Genomic DNA, 13,212 nt, shown 5'->3' with positions numbered 1-13,212 from the left:
CATAGTACAGTTTGTTGTCGCCTCTGAAAATCACCACAGGATACTAAGATATCGATGATGATGGTGATGATGATATTCTTGTTACATATGAAAAACTTAGTTTGATATATAAATATGTATGTCTAATTCTTTAACATTAAACCACTCAACAATAAGTTGCAAGGTTACAATGATTTGTTTAACAAAATCAGTTCAGCAAAAGAAAAGAATATAAAGATGTGAACACTAACAGAACTTAAACTAATCTACACTAATCTATTTTAGATATTTGTTTTTCTTATCATGGGTGCCACACCAAACTTTTCCCCTATGTGACGTAGCCTTATTTGATTTTCTTTGTGTTAAAAAATGTCCTCAAATTTAAAAACAAAATAAATTCCTTCAATTACGTTACAGTTTTTAAGTATTTTAAAAACTTACGATCAAGATTATAACAAAGACCACTGTCCGTTTTAATTAAAGGATAGAATTAGCACATTCTGTATTTGTTGTTGGAGGATCTCTACTGTACTAGGTTGAACTTGCAGGATATTATTGTTCTTTCAGTTTGCTGCATGTAACATTTATTATATATTACCATTTTTATTAGTTATTTTTGCTTAAGTTGCCGGTAAAATAACATCGAATCATTTTTTAAGATGCTTGAGATAACAATAAGGCTAAAATAAGTTAGGGAATAAATATCTTTTTTTTGAAAACAAAGGAACTCAACACATTAAAGTGGAGCAAGCAGAAATAAACAATTAAAACAGACAAGCAACTCCAAAAAAGTAGCACAAAACAAAAATAAATTCCCGTGTTTTCTTCGGCAAAGTCATCAACAGCATGAGGAGTAAACACTTCTCCACTCACAGTTAGGGACAAATATTAATACTTACCCCAAGTGTGTAGGGCAAAAATGACCTTTGTCTTAAGTAAATCACAATTTTTTGGTAACAAAAATATTTAATTTTAGACAAAGTAGTCTTCCGAAAAAAAAAAAAGATATATAGTAAATTTTGTTGGACAAAAGTAGACATATTATCAATCGGATTTAGAAATAGATTGTTATATGAGAAAGTGTGGACGTCAATAGTATTTAGTAGCTAAGTCAGTTATGCAGTAAATGAGTTAGTTATAAATAAGTTAGTTGTGCTAGTTGTGCTGATATGACAGAGTTTGTTATAATTCTATCATGTAGTGTTAGTTAGAATGTAAGAATGTCAAGTAGTTAGAAGGTATACTATTTTATAGTAGTTATTGTTAATTATAACAGTTAGTTCAATTTAATGAAATTTATTTTTCAGATGGAGAGAAACTTTCTCTTTCTATTTATAAGATTTTTTTTTAAATATTCTCTCTAAACTTTTCAGCATTTTACCATGGTGTGGTGAGCATAAAAGGAGAAATCAATAAAAAATTAAGCTTTGAAAAAGCTTAATCAACAAAAATTTTATTGATTCCGATTATTTCTCGAATCTGCTAAATTTTGTCATTTTTACTCATCAATTATCATATTTTTCATCTCAATTTTTTCTTCTTTCTTCTTTTTCTTTCCTTCTCTTCCTTTGAGACTCAAAGGATAGAGACTAATAAAATTTGTGTTACTTAAACAAGAATCAAAGATTCAAGTAAAGCATTTTTTATTAGCGAGTCTTGGAAAGAAAGTTGAACAATTGATTGTAAACACATGCATCAATTGAAGAATAGCGTCAGAGGCGAATCCAATAATTGATTTGCAAACACTGGCAAGTCTTCTGAATCAACTAAGCCATGCAGTTCAATTCGAATAAAAACTAGCATAATCCAATATTAAATCTAGTGAGTCCATATTTCTTATCTCTTAGAGAAAGTTCAAGAATAACTTCAAGGGTTTTGCTAGATAGACAATGATTTTTGTAAACAATGTGAACAATAGGTTTTAGAATTGACTCAATAAAATAAAAAAATACTCTACTCCTAAATTACCTCCTAAATCTTAACATTAGGATAACCATCTACACACCTAATGAATTGAACATCCAGTCATTGTTAACTGTGCATAAGTAAATCGAATCAAAAGAAATAACCATCCAATTAAAAATAATAAACATAATTATCTGCATACCTATTGAATTGAACATCCGACTTATCCATTATTCATATTATTTAGTATTCTCATTATCTACCTATACTTTTCCTAACTTTAATTCCTATTGATGGTTATCAGTGGCTAAGAGAAGGGGGGTTGAATCTTAGCCCCTTTTCGCTTGATAATACTTGCTTGCCTTTGAAACCACTTCTGGAAACTTTTTGTCTTTTTATCTCGTAACTAGCCACGAGACTTTTTCTTTTGTCTCGTCCCCAGCCACGAGACTTTTCTTTTTGTCTCGTCAGTCAGCACGAGATATTTTCAGTTTTATCTCCTGGGCAGCAGAAACAGAAATAAAGTAGAAGAAAGAGAGAATTACACCAAGATATATCCTGGTTCAGCTGCTAAGTGCAAGGCAGCCTACATCCAGTCTCCATCACAACAATGATGGAATTTCACTATAATCATCCTTGATTACAAACACCAATTCTCCCTAGGAACTACCCTTCCTATCCGGGACAAGTCCAGAATCTAAACCCAAATTGAACTTGACTTGGTCACTACCAAGCTTTCAACTGTAAAGTGCTAACCCAACTTACAAGGGGATTCCCACAGAATCATGAAACACAACACAGATGTACAAAGGAACTCTAAGGACATCTATGGCTTTTTCTTTTAATTTTGCACTCTCTGCCTTTTTCCGCTCTATGGCTTTTTCATTACAAATCTCACTGTTTGTCTTTTTCCATGAGACTCAAGACATGACAAAATTAAACAGAAAAATTACAAAATGAAGAACATTGAAGGAGAAGAAATCTGTTAGCTTAGGGAGCTATAGAAACTCTATGCTCACTCTTTTCTTTTCCTTGAATCAAATCCTGACTGTTCACCCTTATTTATAGGGAGAAACCTTCAAGGTTGAAACCAAACAAACCAAGCCGATCTTCTTCTTCTTCAACTTGAACCGGTTCGGCCAGAAAGAGAGAAGAGATAACTCATGCAAAAACCAACATGCAATTACCTCTAGTCCTTCCTTGGTCACCATTCTTCATCAATCCGAGCCCTTCATCCTTGCCTTGCTCTCCAAGATGAACTTCTGGCCCTTGATGCTTCATGATAATGGTAGCTTCATCTGCTCCAATCTCTGCCTTCTCTATCACGTAGCCACTCTAGCTACCTCCTGTGGTGGCTGGGCAGAATCAGAGACAAGCCATCCTCTCCAAGGATCTTCTTCTCTGACCGAAATCTTCACTTCCATTTTTGGTATGGAGGAGCCAAGATCTCTTCACAAAATCTTACCACAAGTGAATAAGAATCTTAGTCACAACATACTTTATGTTTACTTTTTCTTGCCATCATTGTGATGGTCTTGTTGCTTGCAACATCTTCTTTTCGGTGGCTAGGTGTAGCTTCCATAGTTGCTGGGTAATGATCGAAACAAGAAGAAAGAAAGGATGAGAGAGAAGATAGAGTTAGAAGAAAAAACAATTAATTGAAATAGAACAAATTAATTGAAATGGGATTGCTTTTACTTCCCTTGCTGAGTGGCGTGTTGCATTAAACCAATCAATCATGTCAATCATACTTTCTCTCTCATTTATATTTCCAATGCTAACAAATTAAATTTTGAAATCCATCCCACAATAAGAAATGGAATCCGTTGGAAGCATGAAGTCAAATTGCTTTCTTTCAATAGGTTTCGGACCAAGCATTGGGTCTTTTTCCATCAAAGTTGATTTGGGCTAATTAGGATCAATTTTGACCCAATAACAAGAATAATAATTCAGCCACAATAATCAAAGCATTTTTGCATTAATGCTGAATGTATTTATAAAACACTTTGGGTTTGCAACATTTTCTTTTATTTTCGGCCCAATGTCAAGTCTGCATAGCAAAAATTAATTTAATCACTATATATGAATTAATATCTTTGCAATTAATTAAATTATTAATGTTTAGTCATCACATATGTTAATTTAGAATTTTCCAAACTCATCACCTATTATGTTAGAAATAGACTAATCTATGAACATCCTGATTAATCCAGTATTTTAAGAAAGAACCAAACACACATAAATAGATTATCACATTATAAGAGACAAATGACAAAAATAAATCACAAAGTTACTACCTATTTTCACCATCAATCAAGTGGCAAACATACTAACAAAGGTACTGGCACCCAATCAATTTTATTTGTGTCAAAGCAAGTTTAGAATGATGGATAACACCAATTATAGCTTGAGAAAAAGGTGTTATATGAGAAAGTGTGAATGTCAATTAATTAGTAGTTAAGTTAGTTACGCTCGCTGTAAATGAGTTAGTTGTGCTAACATGACAAAGTTTGTTATAATTCTATTATGCAGTGTTAGTTAGAGTGTAAAAATATCAAGTAGTTAGAATGTATATTATTTATAGTAATTGTTGTTAATTATAAGGGAGATTCTACTATGCTGAAGGCTTCTCCTTTCTTTAGGTGCTGAAGATACATATGCAAGCTTCAGAGATGACACGCGGTGAGTGAGAAAGCATGGGAAGCTGAGTCTCTGCTTTGTAGCAAATCATAGGTCCCACAGAGCAGTATTTGTCGGTTGTTTACACACCTGTTTATGATTATAACGTTGGGTTAATCTTTGCAGTAACTAAAGTATGTAGTGTTTTTGTAACTACTGTTGAAATTTATTGCAAAAATTGTGATAGGTTATTTCAAAAAATGGTGAATGCTATGGTGTCTAAAAGGTGGTGTCTATTTACTAAAAAAGGTTAAAAAATAATATTTAATTTAAAAGATATAACAATAAATAATTTTTAAAAAATCAAAACTTACTACAAAAGGTAAGTTAGGCAAAATTTAGACACCAACTCATAGACACCATAGAATTGACCTTTGAAAAAAGAGTAACTCGAAGTTAGAGGACTAATATGTTTGGGCTTAGCCAAAAAACTTTAGTCTTACTAAAATGCTGTCTGTAGTACATAACTCCTTTTTCTTTATTTTGGTCAATCCAATCTAGTCTTTTCTTTTTTTTTTTTTTTTTTGTCTTGCAATCCACTCTTAAATTATGTACTACAGGCAAAATTTAGACACCAATTCATAGACACCATAAAATTGGTCTTTCAAAAAAGAGTAACTTGAAGTTAGAGGACTAATATATTTGGGCTTAGCCAAAAAAACTTTAGTCTTACTAAAATGTTGTCCGTAGTACATAACTCCTTTTTCTTTATTTTGGTCAATCCAATCCAGTCATTTCTTTTTTTTTTGTTGGTCTTGCAATCCACTTTTAAATTATGTACTACATATAAACAGCATTTTAATAAGACTAAGGTTTTTTTGCTAAGCCCAATCATATTAATCTTCTAACTCCAAGTTACTCTTTTTTGAAATAACCCAACACAGTTTTTGCAATAAATTCCAATAGTAGTTACAAAAACACTACACATTTTAGTTACTACAAGAATTAACCCAACATTATAATCATAAACAGCTGTGTAAGTAACCACAGATGTTGCTCTATGGGACCTTATGATCTGCTATAAAATAGAGACTCAATTTTCCCATACTTTCTCACTCACCGCATGTCATCCCTATAGCCTACACATGTGTCTTCAGCATTTAAAGAAAGGAGAAGCCTTCAGCATAATAAAATCTTCCTAATTATAATAGTTATTCAGTTTAATTCAATAAAATATATTTTTAGATTGAAAGAGAAATTCTACTTTCTGGTCACAATTTTTTTTATAGTAATAGGTTAATAACCATATATTAAAAAAAATTGAAAAAGGAGGACTATAAATTTAATTTTGTCTTAATTTTTTTGCATACATTTTTTTTAAATGATCATTATCTACATATTCCCATATATTAAAAGGTTAAGTAAAATGTACAAGTTATTTGTTACTTTTTGTTTGGACTGGAAGTTATTTGTTACTTATAAATTAAAAAGGGGAATACCCACATAATGAATCCTTAAATGATTAATCAAATATATTTAGTCAAATACATCAACTCATTTAATAGTCTACAATACTATTTTCATGTGAAGATGTCATCATCGGAATATTCACTAATTAAAAATATGCATGGTATCAATCAAACTCAATATCATGTTATTATTTGTTTCATTTTGTAAAAAAAAAGTTGGTTATTTTAACAACAATATTTTTATCTGAAATTAATGTTGTGAACCTTTAATTAAACATATCAAATCATCTAATGATTCATAATATATTTTTTTATGTTAAGATGTGATTATTTAAGGAGTCACGTGTAAAAACAAAAACACCCTTTAAGAAATTTTTTTTTGTCAGAACTCTTTACAAGATTAGAACAGTGTTTTACTTGTTTTTGTTTTGATACAACCAGAGTTGGGAAGCCCAAATGCTCACCAACAATAAAAAGAATCCCAAACATAAAAAAAGGAAGGACAGCATTAAGACATTAACTTGGCGCAAACTAAAAAGGCCTCGAGCCTTAACAAAAAAGAAAAAAAAAAGGCTTCTAGTCAGGTTTGAGTTTAAATTTAGGGTTAAGTACTGTTTTCGTCCTTAAGGTCTGAGGTGAAAATCAAATTCGTCCCCGACCTTTTTTTGTTATTAAAATCATCCTCAACATTACAAAACATTATAAAATCGTCCTTTCTTTAATTTTTGGACAAAACTATCCTTCATCTTAATTTCATCGTTTACCTTCATTTCTTCTTTTTCTTTCCACAACAGAGAGAGGAGGGAGAGCAAGAAACGAAGAAAAGCAAAGACTCAGAGAAAGAGAAGCAGAGACTCAGAGAGAAGGAAGCCTCGCCGCGCCTGGTCGTCGCCGTCGCGACTCACTGTCGCCCTCGCAGCATCGTGACTCCCCCTCGCCAGCGCCGCGACTCGCCGTCGTAGCAACGCGCCTCGCCCTCCTCGCATTTTCCAATTTCGGATCTCCCTTTTCTCGGGTTCATATCTCCCTTTTCTCCCTTTTCCAACGACCATTTCGAAGACCAGTGGCCAGTGGCGGCAGTTGTGATCTGGGTTCATAGATCTGGGTTCATAAAAAATTTTCAATTTTTTTGTTTTGTTCGTAGCAATTTCTGAGTTTTGTTTGTGCAATTAGGGCTAGTTTCTGAGTGTTGTGCTCATGCTTGAAGGGATTATTGATGTGCCAGTTCCTTCTTGCCCAACTTCTAATTCCATGTGACAAAAGAATGTCACGAGTGCTCATCAGGCTGAATTATTGAGAAGTGGTTACACTCATTTCCTTGTTACCGGTGATGTTTACCGTAGGGACTCAATTGATTCAACTCATTGTCCTGTCTTCCGTCAGGTATGCTTCCCTACACTGCAGCTGGTTTTTTCTAATTATCAACTTTATAAAATTTCCTCTTTTTACTTTTAATTTTCTGTAGATGGAAGGATCTCGTGTTTTTGCTCCAGAGGAATGGGAGGCATCTGAATCAGATGGCACATCATTTGCAGCAGCTGACTTAAAGAAATGCCTTGAGGGTTTAGCACGCCATTTATTTGGTATTTCTTAATGGCCAATGCACACTTTTTGGTGCTAGTTGCTACAAATTGATAATTTATTAGGACTCGTAAGATGGATTAGTTAAAGAAAGTAGATTAATCATTGTAAATGATAGAAACAAATATTGATTGCATTTGCAGGCAATACTCTCTTTTCAACCATCTTTAATTCAGAGATGCAGCTTAAGCAATGTGATCGGCTTTCCTTTATTTATCATTTTTATTTTTGTTTAAGGGCAAAATTGTCCAAAAAATTTTATTTATGGACAAAAGGACGATTTTATAACATTTTGTAACGTTGGGGATGATTTTAATAACAAAAAAAGGTCGGGGATGAATTTGATTTTCACCTCAGACCTTAGGGACGAAAACAGTACCTAACCCTTAAATTTACTATTTTGAATTTTTGACGTTCAATCTTTTCTTTATTTCGTTATTTATACTCCTACATGCATAGTGGTTGGACGACTTAAACTTTTAGAATTTGGTTAATGAAACAACATTAGAAACCTCCATGAAAGGAAATTGCTAGGATAAGGGGATTTTGATAAATTGAAGGGAAGAGAAATTGATCAGATAGAAGGAAAGAAAGTAATTAGAGGAAAAATAAATATCCTAAGATATTTCGTAAGTTTACATATGACTTTGACTTGTAATAAGTATTATAATACGAGTTTATGTTCAAATAATAGATCCCTAAAAATTTAACGTCAGACATTTTTGTCTTTAAAATTTTTTTATTACATTGAGGTTCTGAATTTTATAAAAGTAAGATATATAGATCTTTTCGTCACACTTTTGAAAATCTATTTGTATAAGTGTTGCAGTGGTGAAGCGTTCAAGAAGAGAATGGAAGAACTTCACAGGATGGGAATTGTGACCAGAGAGCAATAAAAGTTCTCTCACAGTCTCAAAGACTCATTCTTTATTGATCAGGCTTTTCTTTTTACTTATTTTACAGCTGGTTGCAACTATTAATATAACAACAATTAGCCTCCTAACTAACTATATTTACAACTAACTCAGCTACTAACTACTCTAACAAGTTACTCCACGTGTTTTCTCATGTGACACCCTCTCTCAAGCTAGAATCGATGCTCTCCATCATTCTCAGCTTGCTCAAACATTGCTAAAACTTTTGTCAATATGTCTGCCACTTGATTGTGGGTGGAGATGGGTAGCAACTTTGTGACTTGCTCTTGCCATTTGTCTCTCACAATGTGACAATCCATCTCTATATGTTTAGTTTTCTCATGGAATACGGGATTAGCGGCAATATGCAATGAAGATTGGCTATCACAGTATATTCCAATGGGTCTTTCAAGCCTTATTCTCAGATCTTGCAGCACATAAGTGATCCACTGTGCCTCCCGTGTAGCCATTGCTAGAGCTCTATATGCAGCCTCACATGAAGAATTGGTGACTGTACTTTGTTTCTTACTTTTCCAGGACACAATTGAAGTGCCAATGAAAAAGCAACAGCCTGAGGTTGATCTCCTTGTATCTGAACAAGTTCCCCAATTGCTGTCCGAAAAATCAGTGGGTGTTAAATCTGTGTCGGTTGCAAACATCAGCCCTTTGGTTGGTGTTTGGTGCACGAAATTGTGATCATCAATAATGGCGCCAAAGACTTGGAGCTCTCAAACGTGAATCACACTTTGTCACAATTCCGCACAACTAACCAGCAAGTGCACTGGGTCGTCCAAGTAATACCTTACGTGAGTAAGGGTCGATCCCACGGAGACTGTCGACTTGAAGCAAGCTATGGTCACCTTGTAAATCTCAGTCAGGCGATTTCAGATGGTGATGGAGAATTGATAATTAAAAGATAAATAAAACATAAAATAAAGATAGAGATACTTATGTAATTCTTTGGTTGGAATTTCAAATAAGCGTATGAAGATGCTTTGTTCTCCCTGAACCTCTGCTTTCCTATTGCCTTCTTCCAATCATTCATACTCCTTTCCATGGCAAGCTTTATGTTGGGCATCACCGTTGTCAATGGCTACTTCCCGTCCTCTCAGTGAAAACGTTTCAAATGCGCTGTCACCGCACGGCTAATCATCTGTCGGTTCTCGATCATGCTGGAATAGGATCCATTGATCCTTTTGTGTCTGTCACACGCCCAACAATCGCGAGTTTGAAACTCGTCACAGTCATCCCTTCCCAGATCCTACTCAGAATACCACAGACAAGGTTTAGACGTTCCGGATCTCAGGAATGGCCGCCAATAATTCTAGCCTATACCACGAAGGTTCCAATCTTAGATTAGAAACCCAAGAGATACGCATTCAAGCCATTGCTAGTAGAACAGAGGTGGTTGTCAGTCACATGTTCCTAGGTGAGAATGATGATGAGTGTCACAGATCATCACATTCATCAAGTTGAAGAACGAATGAATATCTTGGAGAAGAAATAGACTTGAGTTGAATAGAAAAACAATAGTACTTTGTATTAATTCATGAAGAACAGCAGAGCTCCACACCTTAATCTATGGTGTGTAGAAACTCCACCGCTGAAAATACATAAGAACAAGGTCTAGGCATGGCCGAATGGCCAGCCTTCAAACGTGTCTAAGATAGCATAAGACTTATCAAAGATGATTCCCAGGATTTAAAATACAATAGTATAAGGTCCTATTTATAGAGAACTAGTAGCCTAGGGTTTACAGAAATCAGTAATTAATGCAGAAATCTTCTTCCGGGCCCACTTGGTGTGTGCTTGGGCTGAGCATTGAAGCTTCCATGTGTAGAGACTTTTCTTGGAGTTAAACGCCACCTTTTGTGCCAGTTTGGGCGTTTAACTCCAGCTTTTGTGCCAGTTTTGGAGTTAAACGCCAGAATTCTTGAGCTGACTTGGAACGCCTGTTTGGGCCATCAAATCTCAAACAAAGTATGGAATATTATATATTGCTGGAAAGCCTAGGATGTCTACTTTTTAACGCAATTGAGAGCGTGCCAATTGGGCTTCTGTAGCTCCAAAAAATCTACTTTGAGTGCAGGGAGGTCAGAATCCAATAGCATCTGCAGTCCTTTTTCAGCCTCTGAATCAGATTTTTGCTCAGGTCCCTCAATTTCAGCCAGAAAATACCTGAAATCATAGAAAAACACACAAATTCATAGTAAAGTCAAGAAGAGTGATTTTTATTTAAAAAACTAATAAAAATATAATAAAAACTAATTAAAATATACTAAAAACATACTAAAAACAATGCCAAAAAGCGTATAAATTATCCGCTCATCACAACACCAAACTTAAATTGTTGCTTGTCCCCAAGCAACTGAAAATCAAATAGGATCAAAAGAAGAGAATATACAATGAATTCCAAAAATATCTATGAAGATCAGTATTAATTAGATGAGCGGAGCTTTTAGCTTTTTGCTTCTGAACAGTTTTAACATCTCACTTTATTCCTTGAAGTTCAGAATGATTGGCATCTATAGGAACTCAGAATCCAGATAGTGTTACTGATTCTCCTAGTTAAGTATGTTGATTCTTGAACACAGTTACTTTATAAGTCTTGACTGTGGCCCTAAGCACTTTGTTTTCCAATATTACCATCGGATACATAAATGCCACAGATACATAACTAGGTGAACCTTTTCAGATTGTGACTCAGCTTTGCTAGAGTCCCCAATTAGAGGTGTCCAGAGCTCTTAAGCACACTCTTTTTGCTTTGGACCACGACTTTAACCGCTCAGTCTCAAGTTTTCACTTGACACATTCACGCCACAAGCACATGGTTAGGGACAGCTTGGTTTAGCCGCTTAGGCCAGGATTTTATTCCTATGGACCCTCCTATCCACTGATGCTCAAAGCCTTGGATCCTTTTTATCACCCTTGCCTTTTGGTTTAAAGGGGTATTGGCTTTTTCTGCATGCTTTTCTTTTTCTTTCTTTTTCTTTTCTCTTTCTCTTTTTTTTTCTTTTTTCCGCATATATCCCTTTTTTTCTGCAAGCTTTTCACTGCTTTTTCTTGCTTCAAAAATCAATTTTATGATTTTTCAGATCATCAGATAACATTTCTCCTTTTCCCATCATTCTTTCAAGAGCCAATAATTTTAACATTCATGAATCAACAATATCAAAAATATGCACTGTTCAAGCATTCATTCAGAAAAACAATAGTATTGCCACCACATCAAAATAATTAAACTGTTTTAAAATTTGAAATTCATGCACTTCTTTTTCTTTTTTCAATTAAAAACATTTTTCATTTAAGAAAGGTGATGGATTCATTTTCATAGCTTTAAGGCATAGACACTTAGACACTAATCATCATGTAATAAAGACACAAACATAAATAACATAAGCATAAAAATTCGAAAAACAGGAAAATAAAGAACAAGAAAATTAAAGAACGGGTCCACCTTAGTGATGGCGGCTTGTTCTTCCTCTTGAAGATCTTATGGAGTGCTTGAGCTCCTCAATGTCTCTTCCTTGCCTTTGTTGCTCCTCTCTCATGGTTCTTTGGTCTTCTCTAATTTCATGGAGGAGGATGGAATGCTCTTGGTGCTCCACCCTTAGTTGTCCCATGTTGGAATTTAATTCTCCTAGGGAGGTGTTAATTTGCTCTCAATAGTTTTGTGGAGGAAAATGCATCCCTTGAGGCATCTCAGGGATTTCATGATGAGGAAATTCCTCATGCTCTTGTCCATGAATGGGATCTCTTGTTTGCTCCATCCTTTTCTTAGTGATGGGCTTGTCCTCATCAATGAGGATGTCTTCCTCTATGTCAATTCCAGCTGAATTGTAGAGGTGACAAATGAGATGAGGGAAGGCTAACCTTGCCACAGTGGAGGACTTGTCCGCCACCTTGTAGAGTTCTTGGGATATAACCTCATGAACTTCTACTTCCTCTCTAATCATGATGCTATGAATCATGATAGCCCGGTCTATAGTAACTTCAGATCGGTTGCTAGTAGGAATGATTGAGCGTTGGATGAACTCCAACCATCCCCTAGCCACGGGCTTGAGGTCATGCCTTCTTAGTTGAACCGGCTTCCCTCTTGAATCTCTCTTCCATTGAGCGCCCTCTTCACATATGTCCATGAGGACTTGGTCCAACCTTTGATCAAAGTTGACCCTTCTAGTGTATGGGTGTGCGTCTCCTTGCATCATGGGCAAGTTGAATGCCAACCTTACATTTTTCGAACTAAAATCTAAGTATTTCCCTCGGACTATTGTAAGCCAATTCTTGGGGTCCGGGTTCACACTTTGATCATGGTTCTTGGTGATCCATGCATTGGCATAAAACTCTTGAACCATTAAGATTCTGACTTGTTGAATGGGGTTGGTGAGAACTTCCCAACCTCTTCTTCGGATCTCGTGTCGGATCTCTGGATATTCGCCCTTTTTGAGCTTAAAAGGGACCTCGGGAATCACCTTCTTCTTGGCCACAACTTCATAGAAGTGGTCTTGATGCACCCTTGAGAGGAATCTCTCCATCTCTCATGACTCGGAGGTGGAAGCTTTTGCCTTCCCTTTCCTCTTTCTAGAGGTTTCTCCGGCCTTTGGTGCCATAAATAGTTATGGGAAAACAAAAAGCTTTAGCTTTTACCACACCAAACTTAGAAGGTTGCTCGTCCTCGAATAAGAAAAGAAAGAAGAGAGTAGAAGAAGAAGAAATAGAGGAGATGGAGGGGGCTTTGTGTTTCG

General features: G+C 35.2%; 1 long non-coding RNA gene across 1 annotated transcript; it reads left to right on the top strand.

The window, feature by feature from the left end:
• Positions 1-6,744: 6,744 nt before the first annotated feature.
• Positions 6,745-7,746, top strand: LOC112772722 (uncharacterized). Its single transcript, XR_003187621.3, has 2 exons — positions 6,745-7,355; positions 7,438-7,746. It is a non-coding gene; the product is annotated as an uncharacterized lncRNA (long non-coding RNA).
• The last annotated feature ends 5,466 nt before the right edge of the window (positions 7,747-13,212 follow it).

The sequence above is a fragment of the Arachis hypogaea genome, chromosome 18 (assembly GCF_003086295.3).
Source record: "Arachis hypogaea cultivar Tifrunner chromosome 18, arahy.Tifrunner.gnm2.J5K5, whole genome shotgun sequence".
NCBI classification, from domain to species: domain Eukaryota; kingdom Viridiplantae; phylum Streptophyta; class Magnoliopsida; order Fabales; family Fabaceae; genus Arachis; species Arachis hypogaea.
The sequence above is the reverse complement of the archived record's forward strand: the minus strand, read 5'-3'. Positions and strand labels throughout refer to the sequence as shown.